This window comes from Lissotriton vulgaris, chromosome 12, assembly GCF_964263255.1.
Source record: "Lissotriton vulgaris chromosome 12, aLisVul1.2, whole genome shotgun sequence".
Taxonomy (NCBI): Eukaryota; Metazoa; Chordata; class Amphibia; order Caudata; family Salamandridae; genus Lissotriton; species Lissotriton vulgaris.
The window spans coordinates 482492098-482507055 of record NC_141700.1 but is presented as its reverse complement, the minus strand read 5'-3'; the positions used below and the strand labels follow the sequence as shown (position 1 = coordinate 482507055).

General features: G+C 46.2%; 1 protein-coding gene across 2 annotated transcripts in view; it reads right to left on the bottom strand.

Moving 5' to 3' along the window:
- The window catches only part of LDHD (lactate dehydrogenase D), a 735651-nt gene that overhangs the window by 292865 nt on the left and 427828 nt on the right, over nucleotides 1-14958 (bottom strand). The window lies entirely within an intron of this gene.

Sequence of the window (14958 nt, the reverse complement as noted above, 5' to 3'; positions counted from 1 at the left end):
AAATAAAAGGTCAGATGTAGGTATTTCTCGTCGTCTCGTTTCAGAAGTACATACTGCTGTGATCTGAAGAGGAAGATGCATTTCAGTGTGCTGGCACACAACTGGTCTAGCGTAAAAACAGAGTACCTGCATTCCATGTTCAGGAGTATCATACAAGCTGTCAGAGAACTGGTAGGGTATTTGAGTTCAAAACCTCACTGGATGGTACTTAAATATTCTGGGAGGAAAACAACTGGCTTCAGTCACATGGACAGAAAGGGTAATGCCCTGCTGATATAAATGTCGTTACTATGAAGAACCAAAGCACTCTCCAAAAATGTAGTGTCCAGACAAAAAAGATCTTTGAGCCAGAAGTTATCTCTTTCTCATGACATTGTCTCTTTTATACCTCTCTTTTGTGCTTACTCAATCCATCTTCACTTTCTCTTTTTATAATATGCTTTTTGGTTATGCTCAGAATTGCAGAAAAATGTTGTATGCAACAAACAGAACATCAAGTTTGTAATTATTTTACAGCCTTGAAAAAGTCAAAGCTTGACTAAACACGTGTTGGCTGTGTTCCTTCTGGATATCTCAACATGAACTAAGATTGTGTATTCTGTGGATTACAACCCTTTTTACATTTGACTGTATTATTGTATTATCATGATCATGTTGAGAATTAAACAGCGCTATGTCTATCTAATGAAAGTCTATACTGTCTGAACACTACATTTTTTGGAGAGTCCTTTGGTTCTTCATAGTAAATACATTTGATACTTTAACTGTTCTTAATGTATATATGCAACCTATGATAGTAGGGTGCTCGAACCATGATAGCACCTCCACCTTTCACTATACCAGTTTCATGACCGACCAACTTTCCCACGAAAATGCGTTTTATGTTACAGTAAAATACGAGGTGCGATAATTCTGGCCACCACTACCTGAGTACATTTGAACTGATATAAATGTAGTATTGGTGTGTCCCTCTAGATTTAGGAAATGTTTAACTAATCCACAGTTGAAGGGTAGGCTGAACAATTTACTTGTGAGAGGAAAGTGGAGTAGCTTTATTCTCTGTTAAGAAGTCAGTGTTCCATCCTGTGGTTTGAGGCGTCTAGGTTCCAGCGATTCAGTCTCTGAAAAAACAGGTTAGGAATAGGAGGGAGGTTTTTCCTGTGACATGGACCTGTGGGTTAATTCACATTCAGAATGTAATAGTTACAGGCTGTGACAAAGTGAAGTTCTACATCCAGGAGGTCGTGCTCAAGTTATACACACTGGAAATGTTGTGCTCCAGCGATCAGATTCCAAAAGTAAGTTTTTTCTTCACCCAGAATCTGGAGAGAAAAGTGTGAGCTGCAATGGCAGTGCTCCCTGTGTCACATTCTTTATATCTCGGTGCTAGGGTAGGTACACACGCTAGAATCTGATTGAACTAATGTTTCGGTCATCAACGTTATTGTCGACTAATGATGTTGCAATTCTCAAATAATAAGCTAATGGTCCACCGATTTACTCACCAAAGAATTATGTGAGTGACTACCACCAAAGTATTGGTGATGTCCTATGCTTAGGCCACTACTGCGAGGTGCCACAGGACTCTGTCTACCAGCCTGCCCTGCGCACTTTGCCCCAAAGAGGAGGTGGGGCTCTAAGAAAGCACAATAGTAGGCGCAAATTTCTCCCGTACCATTGGACGCCACTACTGAGAGGTGCCACAGGGCTCTGTCTACCAGCCTGCTCTAAGAAAGCGCCATAGTAGGCACACATTTATCCCGCAGTGTTGGGCATGCGCGGGCAAAGACCGGACCAAGATGGGATTGTCTGAACCCGTCAAAAGCCGGGAGAGGCTGGGTTGACTCATCTCACTAGGCCCTTAACTTCTACAATCAGAGAATAATTTGTTGCGCAAAAAGCAAAGAAGTCTTCCTCAATCCCTAATAAATTAGCTTCATCGTCTAAAATTACTTCATTTTTGTCGAAAGCCATTGAGGGTTATCAATAAAGAGATTACATCTGTTGAGGAGAGCCTGGGAACAACTAATTTAAATGCCCCTACTACTATACCCTCTTTTGTTCTTCTGTCAAGAACGGAAGTATAGTGGGAGCCTGTCACCGGGCAGACCTGCACCCCGGGTCACAAGATGGCGATACAGACTGATGAACTGTTTCAACCCATCACCCTCTCTCTTTGATCCCCAACAGGATGACTGGTCCTGGGAAGTAGATCGTAATACAGCCGAAGAAAAAGAACCGTGTTCCTTTAATTGGGCTTTCTACTGCAATGAAGCCACGCCTGCTTTGAACGTCACAGGAAGACCACTGGATAAAGTGCAGGAAGAATACAAAGAGGCTTGCGACATCACCGACGTGAAGGAGGAGAACAGAGGAACAACGGCGGTTACGAGTTCCAGGAAGAATCAACCCGAAGGCAGTGAGGAGCAGAAGACGGTCGGAGACTCGCTTTCGACGGAGCCAGTGCCAGGAGGCCAACGTTCCCACTCATCCCCAAGCCACGCTCCTGGAGGCGCATGGCTTCTTCAGGTACGGGACCGGCTCTCGGGCTGGGTGGGGAAGCGGGGACGCCCTTAAGCGTCAGTCGGAGCTTTTTGCTCAAGCTGTTCCTGCGTACCCCCTCCCGTATCCCTCACTCCTTTCCTTGTTTCACCGGCACTGCACTCACACCCTGCCCCTCGACCGTAGCGCACTAAGTACACAAGTGTTACAGGTGTCTCCCTCACTCCCAGCCATGACATTTGGTGGTGCTCAGATAACAGCCCAATGATGGGTTTTTTCTCTATATTATTTCTTTTGGCTGACATTCCTCCCCTGAATTGACGGGGACACCTGACAAGTCCTGCCTGGCTGTGGAACTTGGGACCCTACCGCCACCACGGATCCCGCCAAGTTTGCATCAGAAAGACTTACCAGTCGTAATAAGCGTGTCCTAAAAAAAATAAAACCGGACCTACCTAGACCTAGCTTTCGCCCAGTTCATTCCACGCCGCCACAACGCCAATTCAAAAGGAGCTAAAACAACTTTTTTATTTGACTGTCCACTTACTTCTCCCCGCTTAAAAAAAACAAAAGGAAAGAAAGAACCTAGAGGAAGCAAACCTCGAATTGTGACCCACAAGGTTATAATCATGTGCAAAAGGCAGGTCTAACCGTTGTTTGAATTCTTTAAAGGTTGGGCTAGTTTCCATTTCAGAGCTTGACTCCAGTTTGCATGCTTCACTGAAGTGTCTTATCAAGTCCTAACTTGACCCAATTTGCAGAGACTCTAAAATTGAAATCTCTTCAGCAGAGGTAAACAAGGAGCTTTTGAGACTGAAACCTTGTCTAGTCAGCTTGTCGCAGGTGGATGGGGGCCCACCAGCTGGTTTCTTCCATAAGGATGTCTCGGATGGACAGGCCAGGTCAAGTAACTGCAGAGTTGTTGCACAACAGGATCATGGATCACCCCATTCACTTAACCCCGCAAAGCATGTGGCCATTTTCTAATGTTATGGGTGATGACAATTTGGAACGGTGTAAATCAGTTGATCATATTAAACTTTCTTCACAACCTTCTATGGCATCTCTGATGCTCCAGCTTTCCAGATTACTGTTGCCACCAGAGGCTACTCTATATGTTGTCATACTAAGTAATGTTCCTACTCTCAAAGCTCGTCAAGCTAAAAACTGCAATAACTTCAAGAAAACAATTCTTTACTAGGTGTCTCAAAATATTGGTCAAGATGTATGCAATTATAAAAACATTATCATGGTGAGAAGGACTGCATGGGTAAGGTGTGGGCAGAAAACAGGGGAGGGGGTAGTGTGCTTTAAGTCTAAAGACCTCTTTTATCACTGACTACATCCTCTCTAGGGCACAAACTTCTCCCCCCTCCTTCATGAGACGCATATTTTACCTTTGGGTATTTTTTATAGGCCAGATGGTCCAGTTTGGGCAAACCCTGAATGGGACTCCTCCCACTCATCTAATCTGTCCACACTGTCCAACGAGCTTTAACATTCAGACTTCCAATTTTTTTGACCCCTTGTCCACTTTGGAGGATACAGACTGACCAAAAACAGAGACTGTCCTGGGTACCTGTGCACTGACGGTAGAGCTACCAGAGAATCGCGCTTTGTTGATGAGGTCTTTATTCCTGTTTAAGAGATCCTACATTCACCACTCAACCAAGCCTCTGTTGTACACACTTTGAATTCATCCAACCCATTTTTGGTATCCTTGCGATGCATTTCATTTAACGTTGCGGGTCTTAAGTCTGAATTGCATAACCCCGATTGGGTTTTAAGCAGTTTGATTGTGTTCTTCTGCAGGAGACTTGGCTTTTGGATAAGGTTTTTTTTATAGTTTTGTCTAGTTTATGAGTCCTGCTATTGAGTCATCTAGCGGTAGACCTAAAGAGGGTCTAGCCCTGTTGATCGCTTCAAAATGGGCACCTGCAATTCAGAACACTCCGTTCAAATCTCCCATTTATTTGGCACTCTGTTTTGATGCTCGGAGATTTGATAAAATTATTCTTGTTAATTTTTATGATAACATCTTTGCAATAACATGCAACTTTATTCCCAAATAACTGGGCTAAACAGAGTAAAGGGTGGTTCTCCTATGGGCAAGTGGTTTTAACACCTTATTTGTGTAATCTAAATGCTAAAGAGGTTTGTGATCATGATGAGCCTTAGAGCTCTGGCTTAACAGATTTTTCACATTCTAGTCTGGGTAACGCCCTCAATGATCTTCTCACTAGATATACTCTTTATTTTGCTGTGGATATTTGTAATCCATCTTCTGACCCGATTACTACATTTACCAGCAGGGTTTTTTGTTTACACTATTGATTTTATGATTATTTCAGAGGAGAGTTGAGGATCTTGAGTTTATGGTTGCGTCTCATTAAGCTTGAGACCATAATCTTTTAATTTTGTCCCTCGGTTGTTTAGGTCCTTCCATTCTAAAATTGTCCTCCCACCAAGACTTGGACAAGGACCAACACAAGAGGGTGCTTTAAAAGTGGTTAGGCTTTGGCTGAATTTCTATCCTTTAATGGTAATCATTTCTTTAAATGTTTAGATTTTGACGAGGATCTAGTGGTGATTCTGAATTCATTTAAGGAGCTTAGTTTGGGGCTAGTCAAATTGATGTCACCCTGTCGAAAAACCATACAGATGGTTTGACCATTCATGTACCAATGCCTGCAAGTCTCTCAGAATAACTTTTAACAATTATTGTAGAAGTTCAGCTTTGTAGAGCAGAATATAAAAGGATGATAACTCTCAGGAAAATGATGATTATGGAGGACACTTGGGTGCCTCTCTCCAGAACAAGTGCTTTACGTGACAACACAGAATGTTCTGAAGTGATTAATGTTCCTCATTTTAATGATTCAGCATTGCAAATTCAAATTCAAAATAGCTTTATTCGACAGATGTGTCATAAAAGCACAACATAGACATTACAACATGCACGTAAAAAAATTATTACATAAATATTCCAGACCTAAAAACATATTTAAGAAATTATTAAACGTTTAGTAACTGATGAATAAGATGTGTCTAAAAAAATTTAAATATTCAATTCCATAAAAATCAACATTAAGCCCCCAGCAGCATTTCATAACTCCAGTTCATTACTTGTATTACAGGCTAACATTAAAGGTTATCATTTGGTGTAAGCCTGGGGAAGCACCCTAGATTGAATAAACCAGGCCCATCCCAAAAACTTAGCCATTGTGATTGCTATTGATAGGGTTGGATCCGTAGTAAGGACTCTCAACGCCTCTTCATGCCTTCTAAAGCCTAATAGCTTGTAGATTGGTATAACCCACGTAGAGCGGGGTTTATTATATAATGGGCAAAAAAACAACAGATGACTGATCGTTTCCTGTCTATCTGAACACTTTGGGCATGCATTCTTGGTAACCCCTACCCATTTACTAGTAAATGACCTGTCAGGTAGGGTACCGACCCTCAGCTGGAAATACTATTTCCTATCAAAGGGTTTTTCGATGGCATCCCAATATTGTTCAAAAACAGGGCCTTGACTTGAATTCTAGTAACCGGCCTGTTAAATGCTTTGCTGATTCACTAGAGCATGCTGTAATCATAATAATTTCCCAATACATTTCCTTCAAGATCTTCTTAGAGGGAAAAGCAGCGTTAAGGGGATCGTCCCACAATTCGCTCAGGCCCAGGTTCACCAACAGCGCCCTAATCTCCTTCAAACAATTAACCTTGTGAAAGCGATCTGCATCCATTAGATCTTTGAGACCCTTGGCATAATGCGATAATTCAACTGTGCACCACAATCTTCGCCAGTATAGAAGGGGACGAAGTTTCGCCAAATCCATTACTGCTTTCCTGCCCAGATCTAGCAGTAGTGGTCGCATAGGTGTACTTTTTGGAGCGCTGGTGACCTTTCGCAAAAAAGAATTTTCAGCTGCAGTTAGAGGCTTTAAGTTCGTAAAACCCCATAGCTCGGCTCCATATAGAGCGGAACTTAAGACCTTCATGCCATAAATCTCCAGTAGTGGGCTGATCGGTTTGGAGAGGGAAGATTTGAATTTGACTGCAAGGATCCCTGACTGTTGTTTATGCTTTAATGTGGCCACATCAATTTGGTTTGACCAACTTATATCTGCCTGTAGCGGGACTTCCAGATAGGTAAAGGCATCGACTTTTTCAAGGGGTGCATTGTTCATGTATACCTTTCCCCGAAATGATCTATGTTCATTGAAAGACATGAACTTTGTCTTAGCCATATTGATTACTAGGTCCCGGATAGAACAGAAGTCCTCAAACCTATGTAGGACTTTTTGCAGGCCACTAGTGTCTTGGAGATAATCAGGGTGTCGTCCGGGAACATGAGGATGGGTATATGTTCATCTGCCAGCATGGGGGCATCGGAGGGGACCACCGAGAGGAAATCGGCCACCCCGTTTACATAGAGTGAGAACAGGGTAGGTGCTAGCACGCATCCCTGGCGCTCTCCCCTGTTCACGGCAAATGACTCGGTAACCTCACTCCTGGCCCCCACCAAACCCGTGCATGGTTGTCCTCATGCTAGCGGACGATCAGGGATAGCAGTTCGGGAGCCATCCCCATCTCACTCAGGACACGCCACAGCCTGCAACGCGGTACTAGGTCGAAGGCTGCCTTCAAATCCACGAATACCACATACAAAGCCCCTTTCCCCAGAACAACTGTCTTCCAATAGATAGTAATAAAACAGAAAACCTGGTCTATGGTGCTTGTGAGGGGTCGAAAACCCGCCTGGAGGGGGGTTAGGATTTGCTCATCTTCTATCCATGACTGGAGCTTTTGTAAAATCAGCCTACCCATAATCTTTTGGATAGAGTCTATAAGGCTAATTGGCCTATAATTAGCTGCCACTGATTTGTCACCCTTCTTAAATACTGGAATAATCTCCGACCCTTTCCAGGAAGGCAGGATTGGAGCGCCATAAGCAATTGCATTTGCTACATGTATAATATACAGACGCCAGGATGGCTTATAATTTAAGAAAACATCCGCGGGGATGCTATCAATTCCAGGGGCACGTCCTGGTGTGATAGAATCTAACGCCCTATCCACCTCCTCTAATGTAAATGTCCCATTAGTAAAAAAAGTGTGATCAAGGGGATCATTATTCCGCTCGTCATCAGGGGAAGCATACTGAGGTTTGAAGTGTTCAACCCAAAGGTGGTGGGCAACATTATTCTGCGGGGGTTCTAGGCAACCCCCCTGTCCCATTTGTACTTACTCCAGAATAGTTTAGGATTTCGAGACTCACATGCTTCCTTGAGCTCCTGCCATCTTGCCTGGTCCCAGAGCTTTTTGGCTTCCTTGACTGCTTTTCTGTATCGGTCCCGCACCAGCCTTACTCTAGCTGAGTCCCCAGAACCTAAGGCTACCCCCAGAGCCCTCCGTGAGTGCCGACATTTCTCATTAAACCACCCTTCTGGTTTCTTGTTCATGCCTTTCTTAGTATTACTAGGTTGACAGAAAAATAGCTTTAAACGGTCAAAGAGCGTTGTGTGCATCTCGGTTATTTGGGGCATCAGGGTCTGGCTTCCCTCACTAGTTCCCCAGACTTCCAATACGCTATCTTCCTCGTTATTCATGGCTATCAGTGTTTCCGGGTCTTCTATAATGTTACTCCATTTCAAATGGCGGGTATCGTTAGTCAGTAGCAGGTCACTGGCCACTGCCTTTTCCATGCTGGATAAAGCTTCACCTAACAACCCATCCATTGTGACGATGAGGGGGTTATGATCACTTTCAACTCGAATAGTAACAACCATGGGGCATATTATCAAGGGGGTTTATCTCCGCTTTTTTGACTTTAAAAGCCAAGAAAGCGGAGATAAAATTATCTCCCTATTACCAAGCTGTCGCTAACACCAGTTAGCGACAGCTAGTAGGAGATAGCGACCATCTTGGGCCCCACTTTGCATGTCAGTGATATTTATCACTAATGAGATGCAAAGTGGGCGTGCCAAGATGTTAGAGACTGAAAACAGTCGCTAACATCGCTATCTCCTATTACCAACTTTTGGAGATATTCGCGCTAAGCGGGAATATCTCCAAAAGCTAACACCTGCCCTGAGCAGTTCTTAGCCATGTTATCCAATGGGAGGTGGATAACATGGCTAAGAGCATTTGCTCGATAATGCATGAATATCGCTGACTTTTCAGCGATATTCATGCATTTCGGCCGTTTTTTATCGCATTTGCGATAAACCTTGTTAATAGCAAGGTTTATCTGCGATAAAAATCGCCGATGCGCGGCGATTATTTTTGTCTCTAAACAAGTTAGAGACAAAAATTATCGCTAGTTGTTGGTAATATGCCCCAAATCTTTAAGGAACTGCCACAGGGGTAGGCTCACTAGCACATAATCAATACGGCTAGTCCTGTGGCCGTTGTTAAACGTATCAACCACCTTCCTGTCAGACAGTGTACGCCCATTTGCAGCCCTCAACTGGTGACCTATACACATCCCCTTCATTTGAATGGCCGCTCTGACAATTTTTTGATTGGCTCAATCTCAAGGATAGGTATACCCCACTTTGCATCTTCTTCTTCCATGAGACACTGGTCCTCAAGCCCTAGTAGTTCAAACTTTGTGTTAAAATCCCCCACGACTATCGGGCTGGAGTTACTCGGCGTTTCATCCAACAACCTCTCCACAGCTGCTACAACTTCCGAACTTCGCCCACTAATGAGGCCTTTTGCGTAGACGTTATAGATATTCAAACTAGGACCCTGATCTGAAGTAATTCTTATTGCAAGAATGTCAAATTATTTGTGGATATTTGGGATACTTTACACGACAGAGCCTGTCGAACCCAAATCACCAGCCTCACCGCTGGACGGCCTTTCGCTTGTTTTACTGCTGGAACCTGGAAGGTAAGATACCCCGGACTATATACGGGCTCTACCGCCCATCTCTCTTGACAGAGACATATATCGTGAGTTTCCATGAAATCTGACCAGTCAGGAAGTGCTAGTTTAGAACCCAGTCCTGCAATGTTCCAGGATAAAAGGGACACAGTATTGGACCTTTGGGTACAGAGATCCTATCTTAAAGGACAGCCATCCTGAGTAGAGGGTGGTCCAAAACTCCTATTCAACCCCATGATCGTTAACAAATCTTTGACACCATTTCCACTAGTAGGTATTAGATTACCATCTACAGGGACTTTACCTGCATTCTCTATACAGAATGTAACTGTGGGGAATTAGTTGAACTAGGTTCCCCGTGTGCTAGATCATCCAGTCTACGGCCAGAGTTATAGGGGATATAAGCTTGCGGGGCACTAACGGGAACGCTATGATTAGGCGTGATTTGATGTCAATCGCACTCTTCTAGACCCGATAGTACATCGTACCTAATCCCCGAACAAACACCGAAACCTCCCCAAGGCCCTTGGCTGACCCACTCCTTCCTACCTGGGCATTCAAAGAAACCCAGGTAATTAGCTGGATAAAAGTATGTCAAAGGGAGTGATTTAATTAGGGAATCCGTACCTTGATGTTCCCAGCCACATATGTGTTCTACAGCTCTAGAATCCCTGAAAATGATGATAACACTATCACCCTTGGTAGTTTTAGGTCTTGGTCCAACCCAGTCCACCCTTCTTGCAAATAAAATTTTGTCCGACACCCTAGGGGGTAAAGACCGATTCACAATGAGCCAGTGGATGCTCTTGTTATTCAGTTCTGCATAGTTCTCTCGTTGACCTGGCCTCAATGGAGGAACCCCGGTTAGAATAGACACATATGGCGCGGAAGCCGGGGGGAGATCTATGCATGATAAACAATCTAGAGGTAAGTCATTGGACACCCTTTTGCTGCAGCCTAGATGTTGGGTCCCTAAACTCAGACCTCCCACCCCATCTTCCTCAACACACGGTGGCTGCAATCCATTAGCACCACACATTCTAGTCTGAGAAATAGAGTCACTAGCAATCGTGGTGGGATTACGTTTGGGTGCCGCTGCCTTCACTATCTGGATAGGAGGGTTAGGACTTGGTCTATACTAAAGATCACCCACAACACCATCCCCACTCGTGGTCCCGTAGGCCGACCCAGGCCTGCTATTATCTTTGACCTTGGCCCTTGCAGATTCTAGAGTTGTGAGTCTCTTTTCAATGGTGTCCAGTCTATTATAGATGGGGGCACAGGACCCATAAAAAAAGCTGTTCAAGTTTATCCCATATGTCCTGGCTCCATTCCAATGGAGACTCCATCCTAGGTGGCATCACTGGATCCACCACGACAATCGTCGGAGTCATATCCTCTGCACTGTTATTTAAAGGTGTCAATGTTACCCCAGGAGTTTCTACAAAAGCATTTTGCTTCTTGACTTTAGCTTTTCTGCCCTTATGAGCTGCACCCCCACGTTTCCTTTTGGTGACCGGTATTGGTTGCCCAAATTTTGCACCACGAGTGGATCGAGCCCTTTCAGTACTCTCCGGGAGGTCGGACAAAAGGCTGCATTCAGGAGAGCCAATCCGCACAACTGACGTATTACCTTGAATTGAGCTTGGACAATCGGTATCACCCTGGGGAGAATGGACTTGAACAGAATGAACCCCACGATCCACCCCAGCACCTTCACTCAAAGGAGCATCAGGGCCTAGAGTGGTGGTAGGCGACACCACCCAAGCCAGCCTTCCTATTGAAGACCTTTTATTAAAAGCAGGGTCCAGTGACAGTATTTTTTCTGTGCGGTCTATTTCATGAGCTAGGATTGACGAAGCCTGTACAATGAATTGATCCAGCGTACCCATAATTGTGCCAGTAGTTGTCGTTTTCCCTCCCTTCACTGCCTTTAGGGGCATTTTGTCAATGTATGTAAACTGCCTTCGGTATGATATTCCGGTGACAAAAACCTTCGTGAGGCAATTTACCAAGCTACAAGTTACAAATCCATGGAGAGCCCCGAGTAACAGTTGAAAACTAACCTTGGCAAATAGATGTTAGAGGGTGGCCCCGTCCCGTCCTCGAGCTGTTCTCAAACGGGCTCAAACAGGCCCACCCTTGGCCCGGGCTTAGCCCGGTGAGTCCCGCGACGCGGGGGCTGACTTTGATTTTTAAATGTCTCCAGGCGCTGAAATAGATGGGAGCGGCTTCCTACCGCAAGTGACCCTGGGAGTTTTAGTCTCCCCCTCTCAGCCGCCGCGCCGGGATGGCAAGGGCTGCGGCGGCAGGGGGAGACAAGAGCCAGGAGCAGAGAGCGAGACCGGCAAGACCAGCGATGAGCAGGTGAGGCAGGGAGTCAAAAGGGCTGCAGGCAGAACTGTCCCAATGTGCTGGAATACGAACCCGCTCCCCCGGGGCTGACCTTGATTTTTAAGCCCCTCCAGGCGCGGAAATAGGCGGGAGCGGCTTCCTGCCGCAAGTGACCCTGGGAGTTGTAGTCTCCCCCCTTCTCAGCGGCCGCGCCGGTATGGCGAAGGCTGCGGCGGTGGGGGGAGACAAGAGCCAGGAGCAGAGAGCGAGACCGGCAAGACCAGCGGTGAGCAGGTGAGGCAGGGAGTCAAAAGGGCTGCAGGCAGAACTGTCCCGATGCGCTGGAATACGAACCCCAGCATTGCACTCAGCAATAACGGTTACAACTCTGGATGGGAGAATAATTTTGCAAAGGTTTAAAGCTTTGGGCTTTCTGGTTTAGATCACACACCATTTTATGTTGGCGAACCAGCAGTGGGCCCTGTTTTTAAACTTGAGGAGGTTAGGCTGTCAATCACTGTAGGAGAGTAGGGTCTGCTATCCTATGGTCACCCCAATTTTTGCTTTTTGCTTCACTGGTTTTCGACTTACTGAGGCTGTGGGCCTGCTAATCAGACCCCCAGCCTGCTGTTCTCTCTCTAAATTCACATACATGTACTATAGGTACATAACCCAATTGGAAATGGACTCCTTGTCAGCCCCTGTACCATGCACTATAGGTGCTCAGGGCATAGGTGTGCCACCAAGGCCTACCAGGGGCTGAAGCATAGCTTTTGCCACCCCTGGCTGGTTCTTAAATTGACACAACTGGCTGATCACTCAGCTGGGGCAAGTGGGTGTAATCACCCCTTGCTTAGATATAGTATACCTATATCTAAACCTATATCTGGACACATAGAAACCTGTGAGCCACTCCTATGGAAGGCCTTATCAATCCTGGAGGCAGAGTGCGTGGTTTAATGTGAGATGGTGCTCTGGCATGAGCTGAGCCTGTCTGCAGCTGTCGGGAACAACTCCCTAAGCTGTTCCGGGATAATGCCATACCATATACTATTAAGTGCATTATAATACTCGCGGTTATATAGCAACTTTGGTTTGGCTTTATCAAAACATGTCGTGTAAGGTGTCATACGGTTTGGAATACTATCCCCTCGACAGTTCTGTCGACGGGGATAGCATTCCACCCCTCTAGAGGGAGAAGACATGTTACTTCACTGAAACGCGGTTGATTTTTAAGAGAGCCTCAGATCCACAAAATGGATGCTTCTGCCACAGACACAAGTCTAACCTCCTGCTGCCGACCGAAACTCAGCAGAGGAGGCCTGGACAAAGGCTTTCCTGTCGCTTGGAGGTGTTACACCACCCCAGACAGGAGATAGTGGATTGTAGCAGGGAGGTTTGAAAGAAACCAGACACTGCCTGGGGAGCACAAGGCTGCCCCTTGCATAATCCGGCCAAACCGGTTCTGGGGCACACCAGCCCCAGTCCCAGCGCGGCCTGGATCAAAGGGAAAGGGGTGTATCCACCCCCTTCCTGGGTCCCACCCATAGGAGGGGACCTGGCAGGTAATCCAGCCCCCTAGATTGGTATAAGAATGGGAGCAGTGCCAACACACTCAGATTATCCTGATGAAACATTTGAAACGAAACTCTGGACCCTTTGACATCCTACTCGACGTAGAAGACTGAAGAATCTCCCTTGTGGTCAAGGAGTGACCACCCTGTGCAAACAGGCACCATCCAGCACCTCAATGTCTGCTTTGTTGCAGTTCCCTCTGGAACTCGAGCGACAGAGATCGACGAGATCAAGCTTGCCTGCCTTCTTACAGCCCGATCCACAGTCCCTGCAGAGCTGAGACCCGTGGAGGCGATCGGAAGCGTGGGGCATGCCATCTTGAAAAGACCACGAGACGCTGACCGTGCAGCCCACGAGTGACCCTCGAAGCTGTACACTGGGGTTTGAGAAGCCACAGCCCTGAGCCACTTTTGCACCAAAGCTCACCCCTATACACTCGACGAGTGCTGTGTGGGGCCCTTCTGCTTTCTTTGGCTCCACGCGTTGGCTCGGTCCCTTGCCAGCTGGCTTGTGGCCCCTGTGCCAACGAAAACCTAAATACGACTTGTGATTCTGGTTGCTCCAGACTTGCACCCGCTCCTCTGAAAAGGAGCACCCGCTCTGACCCTCCTGGTCTGAGTGAGAAGCAATCTTCCAATCCCGCGTGGATTGCTCTTGCCAAATGTTGTTTGCTCCGATCTTGAAGCCGACAGCGCCGACGGTGAGAACCTGCGTGGGACAGCTCGTGACCCACTCCTGGACGTCGCAGATGCCCCAGAGCCCACGTGGCAGCGGAGAGAAGCTCCTCAACAACCACCTGATTGCGCCCGACATGCCTGGTTCCGTCCTGGTTCCACATTGGTCACTGCTGAGTGACCCAGACTCTGTCCCCTCTGCTTTCAGGTACTCTACAACTCTGATCCACCCTTGGATCACACCTGACACTTCTCCTTCACATCGCCTGCAGCATCTTCAGCTTCAAGCACCAACAACCTGCGTGACGAAACCCAACGCCACTTCGACCCTATGCACCCGCTTCCTGTGGGTCAGGTAACTCAGCAAGGCCGGTGTTCCCACACTGGTACACACCTCTAGGGTCTGTGTCTAAAGTTTTGTCCTTCTAGGTTCAGCGGAAGTATCCTTAAACTCTATTTGTATAACTTGTACGCACCATTGACTTTGCATTGGTGCATGCATGTGCTTTAAGCGCTGCACCCGAATCCCGCGGGCTTTTCCCGACTTCAGCATTGCTTGTCCCGACTACTCCCAGCGATTCCCTACGCCCTAGGCCTAACCACTGTTCAATTGGTATCTCTTATACCACTTTCTTAGTATATGGTTTGAGTGGCCACCCGCCCTCATCCATAATTGTGCAACTTTCATATGTTATACTGTGCTTTTGATTTAACGCTTGTGCCCCTTTGCTCATAAAGAGTACTGGGGATTATTTTAGTAATAAACACATATATTTTTATAATATATACTTGTGTGGTGTCCTTTCATTTGGTATTACAGGATTGTGATTGGTAAAACAGCTCGCTTAACACGACCTCTTGAGTTTAGCCTTTAAGGCTGCTTAGTCCATGCTACCACTAGGATAGCTTGTCTAATAAGGTTGACTTACAACCAGACACCATAAGGGATTGTTTGGACTGATACAAGGTGGTTCCA